Below are 27,115 nucleotides of genomic sequence, written 5' to 3'. Positions count from 1 at the left end.
GTGCTCGATTGGAAAAATCATAAAAAAAAATACTCAACAAAAAATTACAAAAAAATACACAACTTCTAGTGCTCACTCTTACCTATCTTTCTACCAAAGGATTTGTCAAAACCCAAAATCTAACTATGAATTTTTTGATGCGCATGTCAGATACTATGTTATGTTTTTCAAAAAAAATCAAGGTATGTTTCTCGTGCGTGAAGGATTTGACCCCCTTAATCTTATCCAATTTTGAAAAAAATTAGTAGTTTGGAAACTAGATTCAGAGTACTACAATAGTTTTTCTTTTATTATCTTCATATCTTGAGTGGATGACTTTCAAATTTTGCCTCCAAGTTCAGGTTCACCTGATTTCAGAAAAAAAGTGTCCACTTATACCCCCCTTTTTTACCACCATCTTTGTGCCCTTACCCCTTAGTCAAACCCCTTGTTTTAGTTATTTCCACCTCCACAAATAGATGACATTGTAACTAGAAATGTGTGTGTGCTCTTGAATCTTATGTGTTTCAAATATTGCTATGAGCTAAATGCAAATTAGAGTTATACCCTATGTTTTTTAGCAAACCCTATTTATGCTTTTAATGGGAATGTTGTTAACCACAATTGTAATGCAAATCTAAAGAAATAGTGCAAATTTGAAAACTAATGTGATGTAGATCTGAAGCTCAATATAGAGACATGAAATCATACCAAATCCTAAGGAAGAGGTACAAGCCAATCAATAGCCAATGATTCTCTTATTATTCTTCAATATCTCCTAAAGATTTCATAATTGATGAAGATGTTAATGAAGACTTGGTTAATGGATGAATTTACAAATCTAAGACTTCACACAAAGTAATTCTTTCACTTCACAAGAATCTCCTTCAAAGCACTAGATGAGGGATCCTCAAATGAGGGAAAGAAGCGTCATATATATTAAACTCTAAATTTAAATTTGATAAAAGGATGACTTAGAATTGATGAGATTTGACACCAAGAAGGATTTCAATAGGGTAAGCCTACCAATTTAATCTCCCAAAATTAGGGGAAAAAAGTTCAAGACCATGTAGTATACTACCTGGTTCGGTCCAATCAACTTTTTTTTTATTTTCTAGGGATATGAGCTAGCATGATTCTAATGCTAAATCTAGCTCAGTGGCTCAAACCAAGATGTGTAGATATGTGAAATATATCTTGAAGATTGAAATTAGGGTAAGATTAGGATTAAATAAAAGGGGCACACCTAGGATCAAGGGCCCAATTTTATGATATGTAAATTGACTAGAAAGGACTTACTTTTAATTAAATGTCTGAAGAAGTCCTATAATGCAAAATGCAATGGGACACACTAAGGTGGGTGCTAACCTAAGTGTGGAATTGGACAACCTAATTAAGGTTGTACAATTTACGACACTACAGAAGATAAGGTACTTGTATTAGGTGTCGTGCCCGAACTTTAGGGCACAAAAATGGAACAACAAATTTTTTTTGACGTCATGAACTCGCTATAAATCCTAATGCATAACATCTGTATTTAAAGTTTTGTCTTAACTAGGATGTAAATAAACGTACTTACTAAGGTTAAGTCAAATAACCAACTCGAGCGAGTGACTTGATTGGTGGAGATTAATTTGCATTGCAGATTAGTTAGCTAGCTCATTTACCTAAGACAAGTTGTCGCTAATTAAATCAAGGGGTAATTGGCTATCTTAATGTATTAAATCATTCCAGGTCATATAATGATATTGCCAATGATTATTTGATTCTTATATAAAATTTATTATACACATCCACCCGATGAGGGTTTCGAATTACTACAATGTCATCTGCCCCTAAAACCGACAATATACTAGGGCCAATTCTAATTACCCTAAATCCCTTGATTTTGTCAATCACTTTACAATCCGACCAAAAAAACGGTCTCAAGGGCTTAGGTTCATAAATTTACAAATTCCTCTTTTTTTTTAATTTTCCTAACGTCCAATTATATGGGGGGGGTAAGTCCATTGATTAATTAAATATATATATTGTTGGATTAAACATATAGTTTGTCCAACTATAGTAATCCTCTATATATTAACCCCCTTGAATTAATTAAAAATTAATTTCTAAAGAATGGGGACGTATAATAATTCAATTATTAAATTAACCCCTATTATAAAAAGTCTAAAATTCCATAATACTTCAATTATAAACTTAACCCCAAATTATATACTAAAATCTAACTTTAAATTTCCAATTTAAATTCCTTATATATATATATATATATATATATATATATATATATATATATATATATATATATATATATATATATATATAAAATCACAATATCAATTCTTGATTACTAATCCCTCAATAAAATCAATTATAATGCTCCAATTTAAATCTTATATATATATATATATATATATATATATATATAGATATATATATATATATATATATATATATAGATATATATATATATATATATATATATAGATATATATATATATATATATATATATATAGATATATATATATATATATATATATATAAATATAAATATATATATATATGTATATAACTTTCTTATAATGCTAACCCTAACCCGAAATTGGGTTAGGGTTGCATTTTTTCTATATATTATACTTGCTTTTATTTTATTTTTATCCTTTTATACCCTAACCCGAAATGGGTTAGCGTTTATTAAATGTCTATATTTTATTGTATGTCCCTTTTTTTTTGTGGTTTTTGGAGGTTGCAGGTACGGCGAACTAGGGCATGGCGGAGGGTTTCATGTGGGGGAGAGGCGGAGGTTTTTTTTTTTGCAGGTTGTCCGGGCGCCGCCCACTGTGTGTACACACAGTGGCGGACGGCATAGCCGCCGCCCACTGTGTATACACACAGTGGTGGGCGCCGTTCACTGTGCGTAGCACAGTGGCAGCCGCGACCGCCCACTGTGTGTAGCACAGTGGCTCGGCCGTGGCCATCCACTGTGTTACGCACAGTGGCCCGCGTGCCCATTTCCCCCTTTTTTTTTGAAAGAAAACCCATTTTGTTATATTTCGGGGTTTGATAAAAATGTTTATGATGTATTTTTTTTTTAATGTCAAATGTATATTGTGTATATTATATTTATATATATATATGTATATATATATAATATGCACAATATCATTTACGAATATGAAAATATTTACTTCTACAGGCATCCATAGAGTGTATTTTTTTTTTTGATGCAGAGAATATATATATATTAAGAAATTCTATTCTGCAATTCTTTTTATAGGTTTTGTAACAGGGATGCACAAGATTCAGAATGTATCTTCTATTTTGTTGTTACAGGGCATGCACAAGATTCAGAATGTATCTTCTATTTTGTTGTTACAGGGCATGCACTTGCAGGAAACTTATATACATATATTCTATATATATATATAGGTATATATTTTCAATATATATACTTCTATATATATAGAAATATATATATGACCAAATGTTGAAGTAATAGGGTTAAAAACCCTTATATTGATCTGGGGTTTTAACCATTTACATTCTATTTTTAGTTTTCTAACAGCATTAGATTAGGTCTGTTTTCTTCTTCCTTTTATTTAACTCTCCATAGAAATAAAACGATTCTGGTTCTCCTTTCTTTCTAGCAGACATAAAATAACAGGATTTAAAACTATGCAAGTAAATAGTGAGAAATAAAACAATACTAGTTCTCTCTCTTTTTTTTTTTTAAAACAGTCATAAACAGAATTTACATTATGCAAGAAAATAATAACCCTACTGCATTTCTTTTTTTTTCTTTTCCTTACTAATGCAGTAAATAAACTAGTGAATAGTAAAGAAGGAATTCTAGTGCATTTTTTTTTTTTTTCTGTTTCTTTCCTTTAATATTGCAGTAAATAACAAGAGAATAGACTAGATTTAAAATGTAGACTACAACAAACACTATAGACTTCAAAACATAAAATGAAATTTACATTGTTTTTCCAGAATAATAGTTACAATAACCCATATATAAAAATGGGTGAATAATCCAAACAGTCATCTTTCTCTAATCTTCACACAGAAAATAAGGATTACATTTGTTTAAACAGAAACAGAATCATTTTAAGCCTTATATTCACATATGCATTTTCTCTCCTTTTTTTTTTTTTTCTGCATTAAAATAAAAATAAGAATTCTGAATAGAAGTCTGCAACACATCAATCTGCAACTCCTAATCCTTTTCCCAAGCCACCTGCAAGTAAAATTTAGGAATGTGACCATGGGATGCTCACCTCCCAGCCTAGGCTTACCAGAAGCCACCCCCGAGCTAGGAGAATCAAGACCTAGACGGGTTACAATCAGGCAATACAACACAACATTTGGGCAAACACACAACACATACACTTTCCCATCCCAAGCTACACTATCACCACATTTGTGGAGATCAATCTATGGGTGGAAGTGGACCAAGTACCATTGGGGAGACTGCAGCCAAAAATATATCACAAGCCACCTCATGACAACACAAAATACTCAACAGAATTCATCCCACACACCTTATGCCCCCCAAAGGCTCAAAGCCATTTCTCTCCCCTTATGACCCCCAAATGCATACACAAGGCTATGCAGCAAGGGTCACAAAGGACACCCTTGAGGTCACTCTCCTTAAGGAGAGCCTCTCATCCAAGGCTATCATGCTTCTTCCACCCCAAGATCATCCTACTCTCCCAAGAGTAGAAGATCCTGGACACTCCCAAAACAAGAACACAAAACAGAAAAACATAGAAATGAAACTACACATTATTTTCTTCAACAACAATTTACATACACACTTTCTTTACAAGCATTTCTTTCCTTCAACAAAACAACATAACTAACATAAACAACAAAAACAAGAAGAGATAACAACCAACCTTATTCTGCCAATAGGTATGCTAAACTTGGTTGGAGATGAGCTGCCCAATCCACACAACTTTCTGCAATCCTTGGCCCCCAAATTCCTCTAATTCCTAAAACTGGTTTTCTTTTTTTTTCTTCCAAGTTTTTCCAAAAATCTCCAAGAATGGAGAGTGGGTGATTAGCTCACTAAGCTTCCATTCTTAGCCTAAGAAGGCCTCTCTCACTCCTTCCAACCTCTTGGATAGAGTGAGAGATCTCCCATTGGGTTGGTCTTCCCTAGGTCTTACACACTCCCTAACCTAGGTGCCTAGAGAAGGGAAATGGAATGGGGAAGGGGGATTACTATCTCCAAGAAGGTTCTCCTTCCAAGGATGGCACTCCTATAGATGGAATTCGTCCATCTTGGGAAAACCACTTTTTGGGGTGGTTAAACAAGTCCTAAGGGAAAGACACATGGCCAATTTTGGCCTTCACCCATAGGTACCCCATGAGGCCTAATAGAAAAGCTCTAAAATTGATTCTAGGAGTTGATTTGACCTTCAGAAAGTCCACCTGAAGTTAACCTACGGGTCAACTCTGAGTTGACCTTCCTTGTGGCTCTTTGACCTAGATTTCTTGGTTCCTTCAAGGATAATTAGGGGATATAACAATTAACAAAAGATAAAACTTTCAAAAAGGTGACATGACAATTGCCAACACAACATACTACATAGGTGTCAAGTGACACTACAAAATAATTCCACATCACAATAACCACATGGCAATTGTCCCTTAAACAATTTAATCAATCCAATAAATACAAATTACACTCATGCAACATTTTACATTTACGAATAAAATACAGTACATACGGGGTGTTGTCTCTCCAAATAGACAACCCCTGGTTTTACTAACGCACATTGGCCTAGGCTTGATTCTCCCTAATATTTCCATGGTCACATGGATATTTTCCTGCACATCTCAATTTAAACATTAGTACTTCCCAAATAGCCTCATATAATATATAAAATCACATAATCAGAATACAATACATTCATTCTGCAAAGACTTGACATTATGAAATATGATTTGTCACAAATCAAAGCAATTTCTCATAATCCTCAAAATTTGATCCATCTACAATATATGCAAACATTTTCCTAACATTATATCAAATCCTGAAATTTAGATAATAACCTGCATCATCACAACATTACCCTAATCTAGAATCATATAATATTCTATAATCCACAAGGCATAGAAATGAAGCATCCACATATATCAATGTTACCAAAATCGCGGAATCATGAAAAGTTCTATATCCATAGTGTGTCAAAACTAGCATCCAAAATAGTTCCAAAATGAAAATAACTGAAGAGATAGGATGGGTTGGGGTAGGGCCTCACACCCTCCCCCTCTAGGCATGAACGTCCTCCTGGAGTTCATCAAAAAGATGAGGGTACTGTGATCTCATACGTGCTGCATCCTCCCATGAAGCTGTAACCTCATCATAGCAATCCCACTGGACCCTAACCTGGTCCAGCTCTCGACCTCGAAGGGCCAACGTCCGGCGAGCCAAAATGCGAATGGGCTCCAAGGCTAGCTGCCCGTCCGACTCCACCTGCAAGGCATCCCAATCTAAAATATGAGACTCATCATAGATATACTTTCTCAAAACTGACACATGAAACACATCGTGGATGCGTGACAGGCTAGGTGGCAAAGCTAGGCGATAGGCAACTGGTCCTATCCTCTCAAGGATCTCGAAGGGTCCGACAAAGAGAGGTGCGAGCTTAGAACCCTTTCCATAGCAGATTGGACTCTTATGCGGTCGCACTCTCAGGAAAACTTTGTCCCCAACCATGTAACTCCGGTCTATCCTCTTTGCATCTGCATATTTCTTCTGCCTATCCTGTGCCTCTCTAAGGCGCTGTCTAATCAAAATTACCTGCTGCTCCATATCACGAACCAACTCAGGGCCTATGGCCACTCTATCCTCAATACGATCCCAACTCAAAGGTGTCCTGCATGGTCTGCCGTACAAAGCCTGAAAGGGTGGCATCCCCAAAGAAGTGTGATGCCCATTATTATAGGCAAATTCTACTAAATGCAGGTACTCCTCCCATCGGGTCTGATGATCCATGATGTACATGCAGAGCATATCCTCTAACACCTGGTTAACCCGCTCTGTCTGTCCATCTGTCTCTGGATGATAGGCTGTGCTAAAGTTGAGCTTGGTGCCCAACGCTGTCTGCAATGCCTTCCAAAAGGAAGATGTAAAGAGAGAATCCCTATCCGAAATAATCTTGCGTGGGACACCATGAAGCCTAACAATGTCTCGCAAGAACACCTGTGCCACTGCTGGAGCTGTGAAGGTAGTCCGGACTGGTGAGAAGTGGGCTACTTTGGTCAATTTGTCAACTGTCACCAAGATAGCATCATGGCGACGAGATGACATAGGAAGACCAATAATGAAGTCCATGGATATAGTATCCCACTTCCACTCTGGTATAGCATGGGACTGGAGTAACCCACCTGGATGGCGGTGCTCCGCCTTGACTCTCTGACACTCAAGGCATCGGGCTACTAACTCGGCGATAAGCTGCCGCATTCCTAGCCAATGATATAACTGCCTCAAGTTAGCATGCATCTTCTTAACCCCGGGATGCGCTGCATAAGGAGCTCTATGAGCCTCCATGATAATGAAATCTCGCAAACCCCCAGGAGAGGGTACATAAATGCGTCCTCTATGGCGTAATAGACCATCGGACTCCAAAGAGTAGTCCACAAACTTCCATTCCAGGGTCTCCTGATTTCGGATCCTCTGACAAACCTCTAGATACCAATCATCCTCTGGCAATCGCTGCAAAATACGGTCTCTCAAATCTGTGCTCATGGATATGGTGTAAACCTCATGTCGTCTCCTACTTAGGGCATCTGCGACCACATTCTCCTTTCCTTTGATGTAATGAACATCAAAATCATACTCACAAAGGAACTCCATCCATCTCCTCTGACGTGCGTTAAGGTTAGGCTGGGTGAAGATATACTGCAAACTCTGATGGTCCGAATGAAGCTCGAAGTGATGACCTAAAAGGAAGTGTCTCCACCTCACAAGTGCATGTACAACTGCTGCAAGCTCTAGGTCGTGCGTAGGGTAGTTAAGCTCGTGAGTCTTAAGTTTCCTAGACTCGTATGCTATAACCCTACCCTCCTGCATGAGGACTGCTCCCAATCCATCTAAGGAAGCATCTGTGCATACCATGAAGTCGGTCGTGGGGTCTGGCACAATAAGAATAGGTGCATTAGTAAGTGCCCTTTTTAGATCCTGAAAAGCCCTCTCACACTTCTCTGTCCACTCGAATTTCTTCCCTTTTCGCTGGAGGGATGTGATGGGGTGTGCAACTCTGGAAAATCCCTCCACAAAATGTCTATAGTATCCTGCTAAACCCATGAAGCTCCTGACTTCGGTCACACTGGTAGGCGCTGGCCAATCCATGATGGCTCTAATCTTTGATGGGTCAACTGAGATCCCATCACCGGATATAACATGCCCTAGGTACTTGACCTCTGATCTAAAGAAAGCACACTTCGACAAACTGCCGAACAACTGGTTATCCCTCAAACACTGCAAAACTTGCTTCAAATGCTCCTCATGCTCCTGCTCATTTCGGGAATAGATCAATATGTCGTCGAGGAACACTATCACAAATCGGTCAAGGAAGGTGCGGAATACCCCATTCATGAGACTCATGAATACAGCTGGAGCATTCGTAAGACCGAATGGGACCACAGTGAACTCATAGTGGCCATATCTGGTGCGAAACGCGGTCTTGTGGATATCACTTTCCACAATTCTCAACTGATGATATCCTGACTTCAGGTCTATTTTGGAAAACACTTTGGCACCCTGAAGCTGATCAAACAAATCATCGATCCTCGGTAAGGGATAGCGGTTCTTGATGGTTACTTTATTCAGTTGCCTGTAATCCATGCATAACCGAAGGGATCCGTCTTTCTTCTTCACGAAGATGACCGGTGCGCCCCAAGGAGAGACGCTAGGACGGATGTGACCCTTCTCTAAGAGTTCCTCTAGCTACATCTTGAGCTCATTAAGCTCATGAGTGGTCATCCTATAAGGTGCTCTCGAAACTGGCTCGGCTCCTGGTACCAAATCTATGTGGAAGTCAATTTCCCTGCTGGGCGGCATACCGGGTAGCTCATCAGGAAACACATCTGCAAATGCCTCAAGGATGGGATGATCATCTATGGAAGGCTCCTTCTCATTTTCTTCCTCTCGGTCACTGATTGTGATAGCAAACAACTGGCATCCCTTCCGCATGCTCCGCTTAAGCTGCATAGCGGATATCATACGAAGAGACACAGGTCTCTGAATCCCAGTGATTACTATGGGAGCACCATGATCATCCTCACACTCGACCTTTTTCAAGCGACAATCCATCTTGGCTCTGTGGGCATAAAGCCAATCCATGCCAAGTACGACGCCATAAGATCCGAGTGGTGTAACTCTAAGGTCTACTAAGGTGGTGGTATTACCAATCTGGAGCGGACATCCCCTAACCTCTGAATCCACTGACACTCTAGCCCCTGAAGCTAACTCCACTTCCCAGCTGACACTTTGCCTTACTGCCACTAGCCCGCAACGCTCCACAACCAATGGAGATATAAAGGAGTCAGTCGCTCCTGAGTCAAATAATATAGAAATACTACTACCTCTGACCTTACCTGCAGCCTCGATCACTGTGGCCTGGTGCTCTGCCTGACGGTTATCAACCGCTGCGAAGACTCTATGGGACTTGCCCATGTCCCCAACTGTAGGCTCTGATGTTGCCATCCTCTGATTCCCTATCATCTGTCCCTGTGGACACTCTCTCGCCATGTGCCCCATGGCTCCACACGTGAAGCAAGCACCGCGTGCTTGAAACTGTGCGCCCTGAGGCCTAGTAAAAGGATGCCCACCTGTCCGGCTAGAACCACTGTACCCACCCCTGGAGGACTGCTGAGCCCGTGCCGGGGGTGTGTATGTACCCTGTACTCTCTGGTCACGCCTAGGACCCTGTGACTGCCACTGTTTGGGCCTGGAGCCCTGCTGTCCCTGAGGTGGCCTATGTCTCTAACTCTGCTGTGACTGCTATGGAGGAGGGGGTTTATGGGACCTCGAAACATTTCTATGGTTGCCTTTCCAATGGGGTTTCTGAAACCCAAAAGGCTGGGGAGCTGGGTTTCGGTTCTGGAACCGATCCCTCGTGTCCTGTGGCCTGATCTGAATCTCCTCGGCTATAAGGGCCTTCTCTACGGCAACCCGAAGGCTCCCTGGAGCGGCCATCCTCACTGGTCCTGCTATCCTAGCATTAAGTCCCCTAACAAATCGGTTGACGAACAGCTTTTCATCCTTCAGGTAATCTACATAAGGTAGGAGCTCAATAAACTTACTCTCGTACTGGGTCACTGTGAGACCCTTCTACTGGAGGTCATGGAACTCATCGATCCTATGCTGTCGGAAGTGCTCTGACAAGTACCTCTCTCTGAACCTCTCTGTGAAGATTTCCCATGTGATGGTATCTGTAGTGAGTCCGCACTTGAATTCCTCTTGCTTCCACCATGTGGAGGTTGTCGATCTCAGAAGGTGGACTGCAACGCGTGCCTTCAGATTGCTTTCATAAGATCGCAATGCGAAGCACCGATCTAGGCTCAAAAGCCATGCCTCAGCCTCTACTCCATCAGTAGTTCCTCCAAAAGATGGCGGCTGGAGGCGTAAAACTTCTCTAATCAGGTCTCCTGGTTCCTGACGTGCTCTCTCAAAGTATACAGGTGCTGCTACTGGAGGGGGTTCGGGTAGGTGAACGGACTCTGGCTCATGCTCTACCTCACCCTCTACGGAATTAGGAGGTGGACTCCTACTCTGTTCCCTATCAACTGATCTATGACTCCCTGAGTTCTGATTGTCTGCATGACGGTCCACTGCTGGAAGCCTATCCTGCACGATCCCGATCAAGTTCTGAAGAGCTAGCAAGATGTCTCGGTTAGGGTCAACCGGTGGTTCGAGAGGTGCTTCCGGGTTCCCTTCTGGAACCGGTTCCTCCCTAGCAACATCCTCGCGTGCCATATGTGTACGCCTAGGACCCCTTCCGCGCTTGCGAGCTTGTCGCGTAGTCGGAGGCATCCTATGAGGAAACAAAAATAAAATAAATAAACAATTAATTTAAATAATTTAATTTTCATATATTTATATTTATATTTTCTGTTTTAAGAAAATATTTGATTAATTTAGATAATTAAAGCGAAACGTAATGGAGAAAGGTTCCTAGTGTTGGAAACCTTGCTCTGATACCAAGATGTCGTGCCCGAACTTTAGGGCACAAAAATGGAACAACAAATTTTTTTTGACGTCATGAACTCGCTATAAATCCTAATGCATAACATCTGTATTTAAAGTTTTGTCTTAACTAGGATGTAAATAAACGTACTTACTAAGGTTAAGTCAAATAACCAACTCGAGCGAGTGACTTGATTGGTGGAGATTAATTTGCATTGCAGATTAGTTAGCTAGCTCATTTACCTAAGACAAGTTGTCGCTAATTAAATCAAGGGGTAATTGGCTATCTTAATGTATTAAATCATTCCAGGTCATATAATGATATTGCCAATGATTATTTGATTCTTATATAAAATTTATTATACACATCCACCCGATGAGGGTTTCGAATTACTACAATGTCATCTGCCCCTAAAACCGACAATATACTAGGGCCAATTCTAATTACCCTAAATCCCTTGATTTTGTCAATCACTTTACAATCCGACCAAAAAAACGGTCTCAAGGGCTTAGGTTCATAAATTTACAAATTCCTCTTTTTTTTTAATTTTCCTAACGTCCAATTATATGGGGGGGGTAAGTCCATTGATTAATTAAATATATATATATTGTTGGATTAAACATATAGTTTGTCCAACTATAGTAATCCTCTATATATTAACCCCCTTGAATTAATTAAAAATTAATTTCTAAAGAATGGGGACGTATAATAATTCAATTATTAAATTAACCCCTATTATAAAAAGTCTAAAATTCCATAATACTTCAATTATAAACTTAACCCCAAATTATATACTAAAATCTAACTTTAAATTTCCAATTTAAATTCCTTATATATATATATATATATATATATATATATATATATATATATATATATATATATATATATATATATATATATATATATATAAAATCACAATATCAATTCTTGATTACTAATCCCTCAATAAAATCAATTATAATGCTCCAATTTAAATCTTTTATATTTATTTATATATATATATATATATATTTATTTATTTATTTATTTATTTATTTATATATAAATATATATATATATATATGTATATAACTTTCTTATAATGCTAACCCTAACCTGAAATTGGGTTAGGGTTGCATTTTTTTTATATATTATACTTGCTTTTATTTTATTTTTATCCTTTTATACCCTAACCCGAAATGGGTTAGGGTTTATTAAATGTCTATATTTTATTGTATGTCCCTTTTTTTTTGTGGTTTTTGGAGGTTGCAGGTACGGCGAACTAGGGCACGGCGGAGGGTTTCATGTGGGGGAGAGGCGGAGGTTTTTTTTTTTGCAGGTTGTCTGGGCGCCGCTGTGCCTACGCACAGTGGCGGCAGCGTCGCCCACTGTGTGTACACACAGTGGCGGACGGCATAGCCGCCGCCCACTGTGTATACACACAGTGGCGGGCGCCGTTCACTGTGCGTAGCACAGTGGCGGGCGCCGTTCACTGTGCGTAGCACAGTGGCGGGCGCCGTTCACTGTGCGTAGCACAGTGGCGGGCGCCGTTCACTGTGCGTAGCACAGTGGCGGCCGCGACCGCCCACTGTCTTACACACAGTGCGGTGCCCTTCGGCGCCGCCCACTGTGTGTAGCACAGTGGCTCGGCCGTGGCCGTCCACTGTGTTACGCACAGTGGCTCGCATGCCCATTTCCCCCTTTTTTTTTGAAAGAAAACCCATTTTGTTATATTTCGGGGTTTGATAAAAATGTTTATGATGTATTTTTTTTTTAATGTCAAATGTATATTGTGTATATTATATTTATATATATATATGTATATATATATATAATATGCACAATATCATTTACGAATATGAAAATATTTACTTCTACAGGCATCCATAGAGTGTATTTTTTTTTTTGATGCAGAGAATATATATATATTAAGAAATTCTATTCTGCAATTCTTTTTATAGGTTTTGTAACAGGGATGCACAAGATTCAGAATGTATCTTCTATTTTGTTGTTACAGGGCATGCACAAGATTCAGAATGTATCTTCTATTTTGTTGTTACAGGGCATGCACTTGCAGGAAACTTATATACATATATTCTATATATATATATATAGGTATATATTTTCAATATATATACTTCTATATATATAGAAATATATATATGACCAAATGTTGAAGTAATAGGGTTAAAAACCCTTATATTGATCTGGGGTTTTAACCATTTACATTCTATTTTTAGTTTTCTAACAGCATTAGATTAGGTCTGTTTTCTTCTTCCTTTTATTTAACTCTCCATAGAAATAAAACGATTCTGGTTCTCCTTTCTTTCTAGCAGACATAAAATAACAGGATTTAAAACTATGCAAGTAAATAGTGAGAAATAAAACAATACTAGTTCTCTCTCTTTTTTTTTTTTAAAACAGTCATAAACAGAATTTACATTATGCAAGAAAATAATAACCCTACTGCATTTCTTTTTTTTTCTTTTCCTTACTAATGTAGTAAATAAACTAGTGAATAGTAAAGAAGGAATTCTAGTGCATTTTTTTTTTTTCTGTTTCTTTCCTTTAATATTGCAGTAAATAACAAGAGAATAGACTAGATTTAAAATGTAGACTACAACAAACACTATAGACTTCAAAACATAAAATGAAATTTACATTGTTTTTCCAGAATGATAGTTGCAATAACCCATATATAAAAATGGGTGAATAATCCAAACAGTCATCTTTCTCTAATCTTCACACAGAAAATAAGGATTACATTTGTTTAAACAGAAACAGAATCATTTTAAGCCTTATATTCACATATGCATTTTCTCTCCTTTTTTTTTTTTCTGCATTAAAATAAAAATAAGAATTCTGAATAGAAGTCTGCAACACATCAATCTGCAACTCCTAATCCTTTTCCCAAGCCACCTGCAAGTAAAATTTAGGACTGTGACTATGGGATGCTCACCTCCTAGCCTAGGCTTACCAAAAGCCACCCCCGAGCTAGGAGAATCAAGACCTAGACGGGTTACAGTCAGGCAATACAACACAACATTTGGGCAAACACACAACACATACACTTTCCCATCCCAAGCTACACTATCACCACATTTGTGGAGATCAATCTATGGGTGGAAGTGGACCAAGTACCATTGGGGAGACTGCAGCCAAAAATATATCACAAGCCACCTCATGGCAACACAAAATACTCAACAGAATTCATCCCACACACCTTATGCCCCCCAAAGGCTCAAAGCCATTTCTCTCCCCTTATGACCCCCAAATGCATACACAAGGCTATGCAGCAAGGGTCACAAAGGACACCCTTGAGGTCACTCTCCTTAAGGAGAGCCTCTCACCCAAGGCTGTCATGCTTCTTCCACCCCAAGATCATCCTACTCTCCCAAGAGTAGAAGATCCTGGACACTCCCAAAACAAGAACACAAAACAGAAAAACATAGAAATGAAACTACACATTATTTTCTTCAACAACAATTTACATACACACTTTCTTTACAAGCATTTCTTTCCTTCAACAAAACAACATAACTAACATAAACAACAAAAACAAGAGGAGATAACAACCAACCTTATTCTGCCAATAGGTATGCTAAACTTGGTTGGAGATGAGCTGCCCAATCCACACAACTTTCTGCAATCCTTGGCCCCCAAATTCCTCTAATTCCTAAAACTGGTTTTCTTTTTTTTTCTTCCAAGTTTTTCCAAAAATCTCCAAGAATGGAGAGTGGGTGATTAGCTCACTAAGCTTCCATTCTTAGCCTAAGAAGGCCTCTCTCACTCCTTCCAACCTCTTGGATAGAGTGAGAGATCTCCCATTGGGTTGGTCTTCCCTAGGTCTTACACACTCCCTAACCTAGGTGCCTAGAGAAGGGAAATGGAATGGGGAAGGGGGATTACTATCTCCAAGAAGGTTCTCCTTCCAAGGATGGCACTCCTATAGATGGAATTCGTCCATCTTGGGAAAACCACTTTTTGGGGTGGTTAAACAAGTCCTAAGGGAAAGACACATGGCCAATTTTGGCCTTCACCCATAGGTACCCCATGAGGCCTAATAGAAAAGCTCTAAAATTGACTCTAGGAGTTGATTTGACCTTCAGAAAGTCCACCTGAAGTTAACCTACGGGTCAACTCTGAGTTGACCTTCCTTGTGGCTCTCTAACCTAGATTTCTTGGTTCCTTCAAGGATAATTAGGGGATATAACAATTAACAAAAGATAAAACTTTCAAAAAGGTGACATGACAATTGCCAACACAACATACTACATAGGTGTCAAGTGACACTACAAAATAATTCCACATCACAATAACCACATGGCAATTGTCCCTTAAACAATTTAATCAATCCAATAAATACAAATTACACTCATGCAACATTTTACATTTACGAATAAAATACAGTACATACGGGGTGTTGTCTCTCCAAATAGACAACCCCTGGTTTTACTAACGCACATTGGCCTAGGCTTGATTCTCCCTAATATTTCCATGGTCACATGGATATTTTCCTGCACATCTCAATTTAAACATTAGTACTTCCCAAATAGCCTCATATAATATATAAAATCACATAATCAGAATACAATACATTCATTCTGCAAAGACTTGACATTATGAAATATGATTTGTCACAAATCAAAGCAATTTCTCATAATCCTCAAAATTTGATCCATCTACAATATATGCAAACATTTTCCTAACATTATATCAAATCCTGAAATTCAGATAATAACCTGCATCATCACAACATTACCCTAATCTAGAATCATATAATATTCTATAATCCACAAGGCATAGAAATGAAGCATCCACATATATCAATGTTACCAAAATCGCGGAATCATGAAAAGTTCTATATCCATAGTGTGTCAAAACTAGCATCCAAAATAGTTCCAAAATGAAAATAACTGAAGAGATAGGATGGGTTGGGGTAGGGCCTCACATTAGGCAAGCTTGACCTATTTAGTAATTGCATACATGCAACATCAAATGGAGGGTTTGTTGAGAAGTATTTCGATATGCTTGTCATAAATTTCCTTCCTCCATGTGGATTGCCACCTCACATGGATACCCTAACTAGGAGACAGATTTTAGGTGGGCTTACTGCAGAGCAACTTCTTTTGGAAAAAGACGATCACCTTTCAAGGAAAAGTAAAATCCTAGAGTGTGTCCATATGACAATACAAAAAATTGAAAAACTTATGCCAATTGTTTCTTTAAGACTTCAAGCAATAATCATTCAAAGGAAACCTCACAAAATTATTCATAAAGATGTGTGTCCCTGAACCAGTTTTATTTGAAATTGTTGCACTGCAATATTTATATACATTATGTATCTTTTGAAGGGCCTGATTATTTTTTGTGAAGAGGTTTTTGCTTTGGTTTCTTTCATTAAGTTAATGGTGTCAATTTTTCATTATTAGAAGATATGAGTTGTCAAGTTTATTTTGGTTATTCAATACTTTCTCTATAAAGGTGTCCATTGGTTATTGATCAATAGTGTGTATTGGTTTGTATAATCATGACTATTGCTTAGCTATATTTAAGGAAATGATATATCACATGGTTAGTAGATCTGAACATGGTCTAAGATTTTGCTTCAACCATGCTTATTTTCCACTAGGCTATCCTTATTATTGTGCAAGGTCCTTTTTGTAGTGTGTAAATCCAATTTAACTTATTTAATTATTGAGGTTTCTATTCAAACATTGATGTAATATGTTTACTATTATTTGATTTGTATTTTGAAATCATTTGGTTTAGGATGATACTAATAACATGTAAAATTGCATATCAACATAGTTGTTTTGTTGACAAAGGATCTGACTCCCATTCCAGCATATAGTACCAAAAAAAAGCATAGATGAAGAGGAAGAAGGTTGTAATATTTTTTTATGGATGCTATTTTTTGTTTTGACGGCTTATAAGTCGTTGGTTTTTGGTGGAACATGAGGTCGAGAGGACTTTTCTTAAGTTCTTTTAGCACATTGCATTATTTGCAAATAAAAGAGTACAAGATTTAATTTTAGTAATTTGGTCTATTTTTACATGATTCAATTGTACGATTGGTATTTAATTTTATTTCGTAAAAGAACTACAAAATATGGTGTTTAGTTATAGAGCAACTTTTTTTAGTAAAACTTGTAGCATTTTGATTGTATTTACATTTAGTTTATAGAATTTAGTAATGATTTTGTACCTTTGCCACAACTTTTGCATGTCAATTTGCTGGTCTTTGTTTTGTGAAAATTGCAAGACAAAGAATATGAATATGTAAACATAGTCAACTTTTGATGTCATGTAAGTATAGATTTTGGCATTCCAAATGTTGCAATATCTTTTCCCTTAAGGGTGAGATTTATTTTTAGATCCAATTCGAACCATACTCAATACTTAGAAAAGCTTTTGTTCTCATGAAAGCTTCATGTTAAATTTAGAAGAATTTCAAAGCTAATGCAATCAAATATTGTTGCATGTTTTGAGATAAAACCAAGAGATGTTTAGTGGTCAAGTTCCATGAGGTCGAATTTACGAGATGCACTTTATTCCTTCATTGTTGGATTTGGAACAAAACCTCCTCACATCTATAAAGTGGTAAGTAACACAAATATTGCCATGAAAGTAATTTCTTAATGATATTTATTTAGAATTTGTTTGATAAGTGTTGTAAATATTCAATGTTTAATAATTTTGATTGTATCATCCTCAGAAGTTAATGAAAAAGACACAATATTTTAGAATTCTTTTCTATTTTAACCTATGTTTTAAAGCACCCATGTCAATGTGTCTATTTATATCCTAACATGCTAAAGAGTAAATAAAGAGAGATTTATTATAGTATTGGAGAACAACTGAGTTTTTGTAATAGTGATTTTTTTACTCTGTTGGTTTCGAGAGAGTTTTTCCAAGTGAAAATGCTACATGTTGTCTTTGCTTTCCATTATTCTTTTTTTCATTTTTGATTGTATGTGGTTTACTTATATTTTATGTTTATGGGACTTCTTTTCTCTATAGAACTTGTAGTCACATAAATCTGTCCATTTTAATTAAATGAATATTTTCTATTTATTTGATTAAAAAAACCCCACTAGCCAACAGTTAATTAAATTAACATTTAATTAATTTATCTTCAAACATTCTCCTATTAATTAAATAAATTATTCAATTTGTTTTAATTAATTCATTAAACCAAATTCACAATCAATTAAATGAATAAATCCTATTTATTCAATTTAATCCCCCTTTCCTCTTTTAAATAAATAAATAAAATATTTATTTAAATCATCCCCCCCCCCACTTGCATTTTCCTACAAATGCAAGTTGCAACCACAAGTTGAAATAAATTAATTTTATTTTAATTAAAATCCTATTTTCCCTCACCCACCAAACCCACTTACAATCCTAACCCCCTTTTAGATTCTTCTAACCCCTTCCTAATTAGCCTAATCCATCCCCTAATTATTGTCACATTCCTAAGCAACTTGGAGTCACTTCTCAAAGACTTCAAAGTCTTTGAAAAGCATTAAATGTTTTGTGTGTTCAACAATTTAACCTCTAAAAGTCTTCCAAACCACTAATGGCTCTTACATGACCATTTATGGTTAATTCCACTTGCACCCATGGTTAAAGACTTTGACCCCTAAACTTAACCCTCATGTGACCCATGTGTCTCCTCAAGCATTTATTTCTTTGACCATGGTTATCCCTTTAACCTTTGCACAAGAGTTTATCCATTTGATAAAAGCATTATTCTTTGGATAATGAATTTATTCACTCAACCCAACCTTGACCTTAACTCTCAAGTTAACTCTCAGGTCATGTCAAGCATTTAATGCTTATTCCCTCTCCTCTCAACCCATCTCATGTTGACACTTGTCATCCTGGGATTGGGTTGAAAGTCCTCACATGGATTAAACATCATTCAATCCTGACCCTTGTTGAGATTACTCAATCTCAACCATCCATTTCTCCATTTTTCCTATAAATAGAGCCCATTTCTTCATAATCCAGATCCTAAAAACTTGTATGCATTTAATCTATAGTCAATTTTAAAGAGGATTTTAGCATAAAATCACTAATATATTGTCATTTTGGACTAAAATAAATCTTAGTTCATTTCATAGCATCTCATATTTAGCTTATTTTACACTTGCATAGCATAAGTTTATAAGCATTTTCAATCTTGAATCTCCATAAGACATCCATAGTGCAAAAAGCTGTTGAGAGCTACACTAATTTGGAACTTGGAGAGGAGAGGAACAAGGGAGGAGTTACGAGCATGGTAAAAGGCATTTGGAGATGCCTTGTTATGTTTACTTTCATAGTTAAATACTTTATCATGTTTTTATTGTCTCTCTTGATATGCCTGCTTAGACTAGTTTTTGGTTGATTAACACTAACATTTATCTTTGTTTTTTGTGTTTTTGTGTGTTATACGACCACATGTTTTAGTCTAACATTGTCCATTTTGCAGAGCATCATTTGGTGAACCCGACATGAATCCCAACAACAATTTTTTTTCACAACTAACTTTTTGACTATTTTACTTGACACACAGGTCGCGCTTCGACGCTTTTGTTCGCGTTTTAGCGCTATTGTTTTTGGTCTTCTAGTGCTTTTGTTTTTACAATAGCACTATTGTCCAAAAATTAGTGCTTTTGTTAATATTATAGCACTATTGTTCATTAGTTAGCGCATTTTTTTAGAATTAGCGCTTTTGTATTGTTGCATAAATATTCCGTTTTAGCGCTTTTGTTTTTACTTTAGCGTGTTTGTGTTAAGTAGCGCTTATGTTTTCATATAAAGTAGCGCTATTGTAATAGAACGTTGTAAAAAAGGCCTTGTAACCGATAAAATTATTTTTCTTAGGCTTGTGGAAGCCCATCATATGTTTGGATTTTACTAACTTTTTGTTTCGTGTGCAAGTCTTAAAACTAACCCTTTTTGTTACTTAAGATCAAAATTTTCATTTGGTGTTTTTAAAACTATTACTGCGTCATTTATCCTTCATGACAGGAGTAAATCACCCTATAAAATTCCATTCGGAGTCCTTGTCTTTCTTGCAATGCATTGGCTTAAGCCTTAGTCCGTTTGTAAATTGTCTTTAAATCAAAAATGTTGAGTTTTAGTAATTGGTTGAACTCTGTGAACACACTGAACCATCTTGAACCGGGTTCATCAGGTTCATTTAGGTTCCGCGGGTCCTTAGGTGTCTAGGGGGTTTTCATACTAACATTTTCTTAAAGTGTTTTGCAGCGGTTCCTTATTGGTCTTGTTCGGTGATGTGTTATGTCATTTCTCTCTAGGCGTTAAACTCTTTGAACCTAGTTCAAAAGGTTCAGACGTGTTCAACATATTCAACACAGTTCAAATGGTCAGCAACACTTGACATAATTAATTCTCTTAGAAAAGATTTCTCCTAGGCACGATGTACGCCTTGAACTACTTGAACCCCAATGAATTATGTTCAGAATGTTCATGTATGTTCAAATTTGGTGGGTCCTGTGAGTTAAAATATTTGATGGTGCATTTATTGCCAAGTATGAGGAAGGCAAACCATATCTTAAGTGACGTCAATTGTTGGAGTTTTGAAGCAAGTAATCATTTCGGGAACTAGTGGTTACTTCAAAAACATCACCATGCATTCAATGCATGCGTGCGATGTCCAATCCAGAAACTCAACACACTTAAACTAACAATTGGAATTATTGCACTTAATAAGTCCGTATCATTGCTCTTGCTATAAGGTATGAAGGATTAATTCTCTGAAACTTTGTTCTTCGTCGCTGTGGTGTTATTTTTCTTGGATAAAAGTTTTGTTTGTTGGTAGTCGTCTGGTTGCTCAACTGTGAAGGTGAGTCCATTTCTTGTTCTCTCCAGTAATTTTTACCTGCATTTCTTCTCTCATAGTAAGGTTTGCTGCAACAAAATAAGGCTTATCATTTATGAATTATGAAGTCCATGCTGCACCTATTCGGGAATGTTTTTAGTCTTGCATGTACAGAGCCCATAGTCAGTGATACCGACCTTAAAGGGGAAAATCTTGAAGTTTTAAAAGAAAGGGTATTCAAGGGAATTGATGGTTCCTTTGGTGTGGAATTTTTGAGTAATGGTCTCATAGAGGTGGCAGCCTTTCCCCCAGCTATCCCTTGCCCAGAATTGGTTAGGGAATGTATTGTTAGGTATGATCCAACCTCCGAAACCATTAGGAGAGAAAATGGTGAAACCCTCCTTGCCATCAACCGCGAAGTAATTTCCTTTGTCTTCAAGCTACCTGACTACTAGTTCTCAAACTTTTAGTCAATCACCGAGTTCAACACAGATAGAACCGGGCACCGAAATAATGTAGCAAAATATTGGTTGAAGGTTACCCAAAAGGGCGGTTCCAGATTGCCCAAGAATCCCAATAAGAATCATATGCTACCTCACATTCACGATGTCATGCTACTATTGCACTGAGTCAGAGGCTCTACGGAAGCCTACAGTTTCGATGACTGGATTTATTGCTATGTGCAACTAGTATTAGAAGGGAAGCAATACCTTGATTGGGCAGAGCTGATTTTCAATTCAATGAGGGAGCATCTGAGTATGACCAAATAGTTTAAGCAGAATTTCTTCATGTCTTCATATCTTATATACTATTTGGCGTGTGTTAAGGAGATAGTTGGAATACCTAGACAGCCCACTGAGGAGGAAGTCCCCGTATATGATTTTTACCCCATGTTGTAATGCCTTGCAGGACTTTAGGAGGGTACATAATGCTTTTCTGGGGGATTTGTGCTATGAATTGAATAATATGAAAACCAAAAGAATCTCTGAGGACGTACAAGCATTGGTAAAGAGGTTTGGCAGCTTCTTTATCCAGTTTCCTCGCTTCTGCTATATAAGGATAGGCGGTTTTAAGGAAGAGCCCTTCAAGCTTCCTTATTTTTGTTCAGATTGTTTTGTTTTAGCAGAGATATGTAGGCAGCTGACTACTATGATTAAAAAGGCACAACCCAGGGACAAATGGGAGGGTCATTTTCCCATCCAGTTAGGTATGCTATCCTGCAGTTCAATGTCGGACTCTCTGAGTAATGGAGCGGACCTGAAGAACTTCAATTTTCCCCTGTACCATGAAAGGAAAGATTTTGATAATAAGGGTTTCTCCCAAAGTCTTGGTCTAATGTCGTATCTCCCAATGCCACAATTAGAAGACTTCTGGGAAGATTGCAGTGACGAACTCGAGGTGTTAAAAAGGGGAAACATGAGGATGGTGTTGGAGCAAGTCATTTCATTGCAGGTAAAGCTTGACATAAATGGGCTTGAAGAAGATTATCTAGAATTGTTTGAACCTGGATACTTAGCTCAAGCCGAAACTGAAGTGTCCTGTATCAATTGGGATGAGGAAGAAGAGGATGATATACAGCTGAAAACCAAAAGGGTTTTGGAGAGAACCATGGAATGGGTTGAAAGGAAGAAAGCAGTGAAATTAGGCGCCAAGTCTAATTCTGCGAGAAATAATGAAGTTACCCTATGTTCACCAAAGCGTTTTTCTAATAATACTTTTATGCCTATTCATGCAGGTAAGGATAAAAGGTTGCCTCAGGTTAGGCACAAGTCTAATCCAGCTTTGGATTTCTCCACTCCTCAACATACCCAGTCACAAAGTGCTGCTCAGAGAAGGATGGATCAAGCTAAGGATACAGAGGTGAAGGATAAGATTCTTGATGCCCAGATATTTGAAGTTGAAGATCTGGACAGTGACGTTGCTAATGCCCTGGATTCCCATGCAGTTATCATACCTATGACACTACCCTCCAAAGCGATCGAAGGAGCAACTAGTTCCAGTGCAACCCCTAAGTGGTTGACTACTTCAGTGTACAAAAAATGAAGTTCCATTCCCATGACTATTCCAATTCAAGATATAGTCGTTAAGTACACAAAGAAGGGCCCCAAGCCAAAAAGGTTCAAAACAATTGCTCGACTGGATAGTGATGAAGGGACCGGAAAGTGGGTTATTGAGATTGCCTCATACAAGTCCAAGGGAGAGGACAAGGAAGTCAGTGCAAAAGATTTTGAGGTCACTAAGGTGGAGCAGGGAAACATGAGTAGAGATTCAGATAACCATTTCTTCCAGGTATCTGCAAAGAAAATGCTCACCAAGTCGGAGAAAGACGGGTGGGAAAACAGAGAGCTAAGGTGGCATATAAGCATTCTTGCTCAATTCATTGACAACATCGCTTGCTTCAAAGCACTTCCTATATCTCATGCTACAGAGAGCTTTGATCCTACTTCACTAGAGAATAAAAAGCTAATGAGTCAGGTTCAACGAGCTAAAAGTATTGCAGAGGCTATTGAAAGATGGATTGGAGTGATTAAAGACGGAGAAAAGTATATTATGAACTCCCAGAAATTATGTGATGAGATGCAGAGTCTCATTGCGAAGATTCAAAACTAGCTTTTGCCATGGGAAAAAGAGGAACACAAATGGGAGAATGTCTTGCCTATGCTCACTAAAATAGAAGAACATGGGGCTACAAGATTTTTGACGGAGCATTCAATCAAGCTGGTAACAGATGAATGTCAACTCTTCATGCTAAAGAAGACTATAATGTGGTGGGTGCTCACCTTCAAATCTGTGATCTCTGACGCTAAGACTTATGTGTATGAACTCCAAGACCTCCAATGCAGTTTAGTTAATGACAACAAAGTGGTTAACCCTGACCACGATTGGAAGTAGGGGATTTGTGGGCTGAACACGCAGGATGCAATAAAAGTTTTCAGAATATACATGGAGAAAATCAAAGCCAACGTCAATTTCACTCCTGAGGATATAACACAGGTTGCTCGGATCGAGTCCATGATGTTTATCGGTAAGGATCAGTTACCGAAACATGCCAAAAAGATGGTAAAGCACAAGTGGAACAAGGAAGCAGCGAAGGCAAAACTCAATGCGACGAAGGTTCCGAACCAATCAATAATCCAGGAACTCACAACCGCTCATGACGCCCAGGAAAGCAGAGAAGAAGATGATGATGGGAAAGCAGCATAATGCGTTGATCAAGGCCCTATTTTTATGTGTTTTTCATGTTTATGCAAAAGACTTCGGGACATCTATCCCAATTATACTCTGTTAGTTTCATAACTGTTTCAGAGGAGGTCGAGTTTTCAGGGAGACCTCCTCTGTTCTAAAAACTATAAATTAGACTAAGATGGATGGAATAATGGTTAGATTTTGGTTAGAATTTTGTTAGTTTTTACTTAGTTTCTTTTTGGTTTGAAAAGTTCTATTTTGTTGAAGGAAGTCATCAGACTTTTAAAAAATCTAGAATTGAAAAGGGTTTTATACATGTATTGATTGTGTCTTTGTTACATGAACGATATATATATAAAGGGTCAGACTGTTTTGGGAGAAAGAAAACCTTTGAGTTTTGAATCTGTATCGTGGCATATCTTTGTATATGTTGATCTAATCAAATGACAGTGATCACCTTTCTGATACAGAATGTTATTTCTTTTCTGTGATTCCTTCCTGTGAGTTTTTAAAGGATGTGTGTTTGAAAAGAGACTTTCTCTCTTATTTGTTTTATGTACTGTAAAACTAGCGTTCTGAACTTTGTTTCAGCCACTTCTTTTTCTCATGTTGAAGCATTTAGGAAGCTTATTTTTCTCTAAACTATGTGTAAATCATTAGCCTCTCATCAAAAGAATGAAGTAGGCAGCCTTATCTACTTTCAGGTTAAAAGCATACCAGTTGGAAATTAATTATATTATTCCCTGAATAACTAATAGAGGGAGCTGTACCTATGAAAAAATTCAGAGGGAAGTAGTATATTACACTTACCCAACTATTCAGTTGAATTTTTGTCTTTTAAAGAAGGCAACAGAGTTTGAGACTAATTATTTTTAAAAAAAGGCAAATCCGTTCACTAACAAAAACTTACAAAACAATTTTTTGTTTTTCATGCAAGTTAAAAACAAAACTCAAAAACACTCCAATTTGGTGCTTAAAATCAATCAAAATCTTCATTTGGTGCTCTAAAATTCACAACACAATTTAATTACTTGCAATTTAGGAAACAAACTTTGTTTTGGTGCTCTAAAATTCACAACACAACTTTATTTCTTGCAAGTTAGGATTCACTTTATTTGGTGCATAAAACAAGACAAGACAAATCTCATTTCTTGCATCGAACTTAAGGAAATTCACAATCAACACTTCAATTTTTGTCCAAATAAAAAGAACAATCAACTTGTCTCATTTTGTAAAATGATTTACTTCATGCATACGTGTTTCAATTTCACTTGACCAGGATTTCAAATTCCTAGTTTACTCAAACATATTGCCTTTGAAGTTAAAAAGAACATTATGGTTGTTGGAGCAACATCCAAATAGATAGAACATCATTACAATGACAAGTTAAAAAGAACAAGTGTATTTTGTGTTTGGCACACTTGTACAAAAGAGTTTGTTGAGTGGTCCTACTTCTAACACACACTATCCTCTCCCTTGGCTTTCGTGGTCCTAGATGCAAGAGAAAAGTGTTAGTAACACTCAAATTTTATCTTTTTGAGAGAGGCCTTCCAAGAGACACATCATGCTTGGGAATGACCTCGCGCAGTAAATCCTTCGAGCCACTATAGAAATTAGGTGAGAGGGAAAGTTGTAGCCTTGGGTATAGTTGTTCCTATAGTGTAACTTGCTGAAAGGACAAATGGGCCTCACCACAAGTTACAAGGCTCTTAAGTGAGTCACTGCAGAATGAACTTATGTCCAAAGACATCAAAAATTACTAAACACCTTTATGTAGTAGCCCACCTGTTCTATTAATTGAGGATATTTGTGATAAATTCAGTGCAAGAGCATAGAAGCTTTTGCTCCCAAGATACTCACCATACATATTTCCTTAAGTAGAAACATAGCTTTTTGAAAGGTTACTTGTAGCCCGATAAAAGTGGTGACTCCCCCATCATAGGTATCATCTATTTGTTATGCTCATGCAAGACTTAGTATATCACATCCTTACCTGCCACGACGGGATTCATAAGGTATGTAGTACCAAAGTCAAAGAAATATCAAGATCTGGGCTAAAATTATCGCAATTGGCCATTTGACCTTAGGGATAAAAAGTGTTTGAAGTGTTTTCATTTTTGATTCAAGACCAGTGCAAATTGAACCAACTTCAGGCTTTGGAAAACACCTAAAATACATTTGAAGGAAAGGGTCATAAAAAGTTCAAAAGATTGGGTTGATCTAGACTCATACTTGTGCCTTTTGAGGCAACTTTCATGTGTTTGTGTGCTTGCTTTGTTTTCTTGTCAAAGAAGAGTCATAAATCCAAATCCAAAAGAAGTATTCATCCAACACAAAAAATTTCAAAAATAAAAGATAAAAAACCCAGAGCAACAACAAAAAGTATCAAACTATATGACCATTCTTCACATCTTGAGAAAGCAGAATCTTCATCAACATATCAACTTGAAGAAAAGACCATTGAGCTCAAAGGCTCTTATCAAAAGGAGGAAATTATTCTATCTTAATAGACAAATCTTTGTCTCTAATAGAACCTTCTGTAGCATCCTAAAATTGCAACACTTGCAATTTTGACCGCATTTGGGTCTTCACGATGGCGACGCAACACACAACCTGAATGGAGACCCCGAAACCTGATTATGACACTGAAAACTGCATTTTCTTGCACCCTGGCTTGAACCTCCTTTGCACCCTGCTGTCCCGAGAGGTGGGACCAGAGCGCCCAGTGCCCTGGTCCTTCAGGACCAGGGCGCCCAGCACCCTGGTCCCCCAGGACCATGGCGCCCAGCGCTCTGGTCCCTGGGTCCTATTTTGGGCCCGGTCTCTTTTGGACTTCGGGTCTTTATGTTTGCAAATTGGAAAATTATCTTTCCTGGTCGGCCTAAGGTCGGGAAAATCAGTCTATCAGCCCTAAATGACAAGTATATA

Source organism: Cryptomeria japonica, chromosome 1 (assembly GCF_030272615.1).
Source record: "Cryptomeria japonica chromosome 1, Sugi_1.0, whole genome shotgun sequence".
Lineage (NCBI taxonomy): Eukaryota > Viridiplantae > Streptophyta > Pinopsida > Cupressales > Cupressaceae > Cryptomeria > Cryptomeria japonica.
This window is presented reverse-complemented; position numbering follows the sequence as displayed.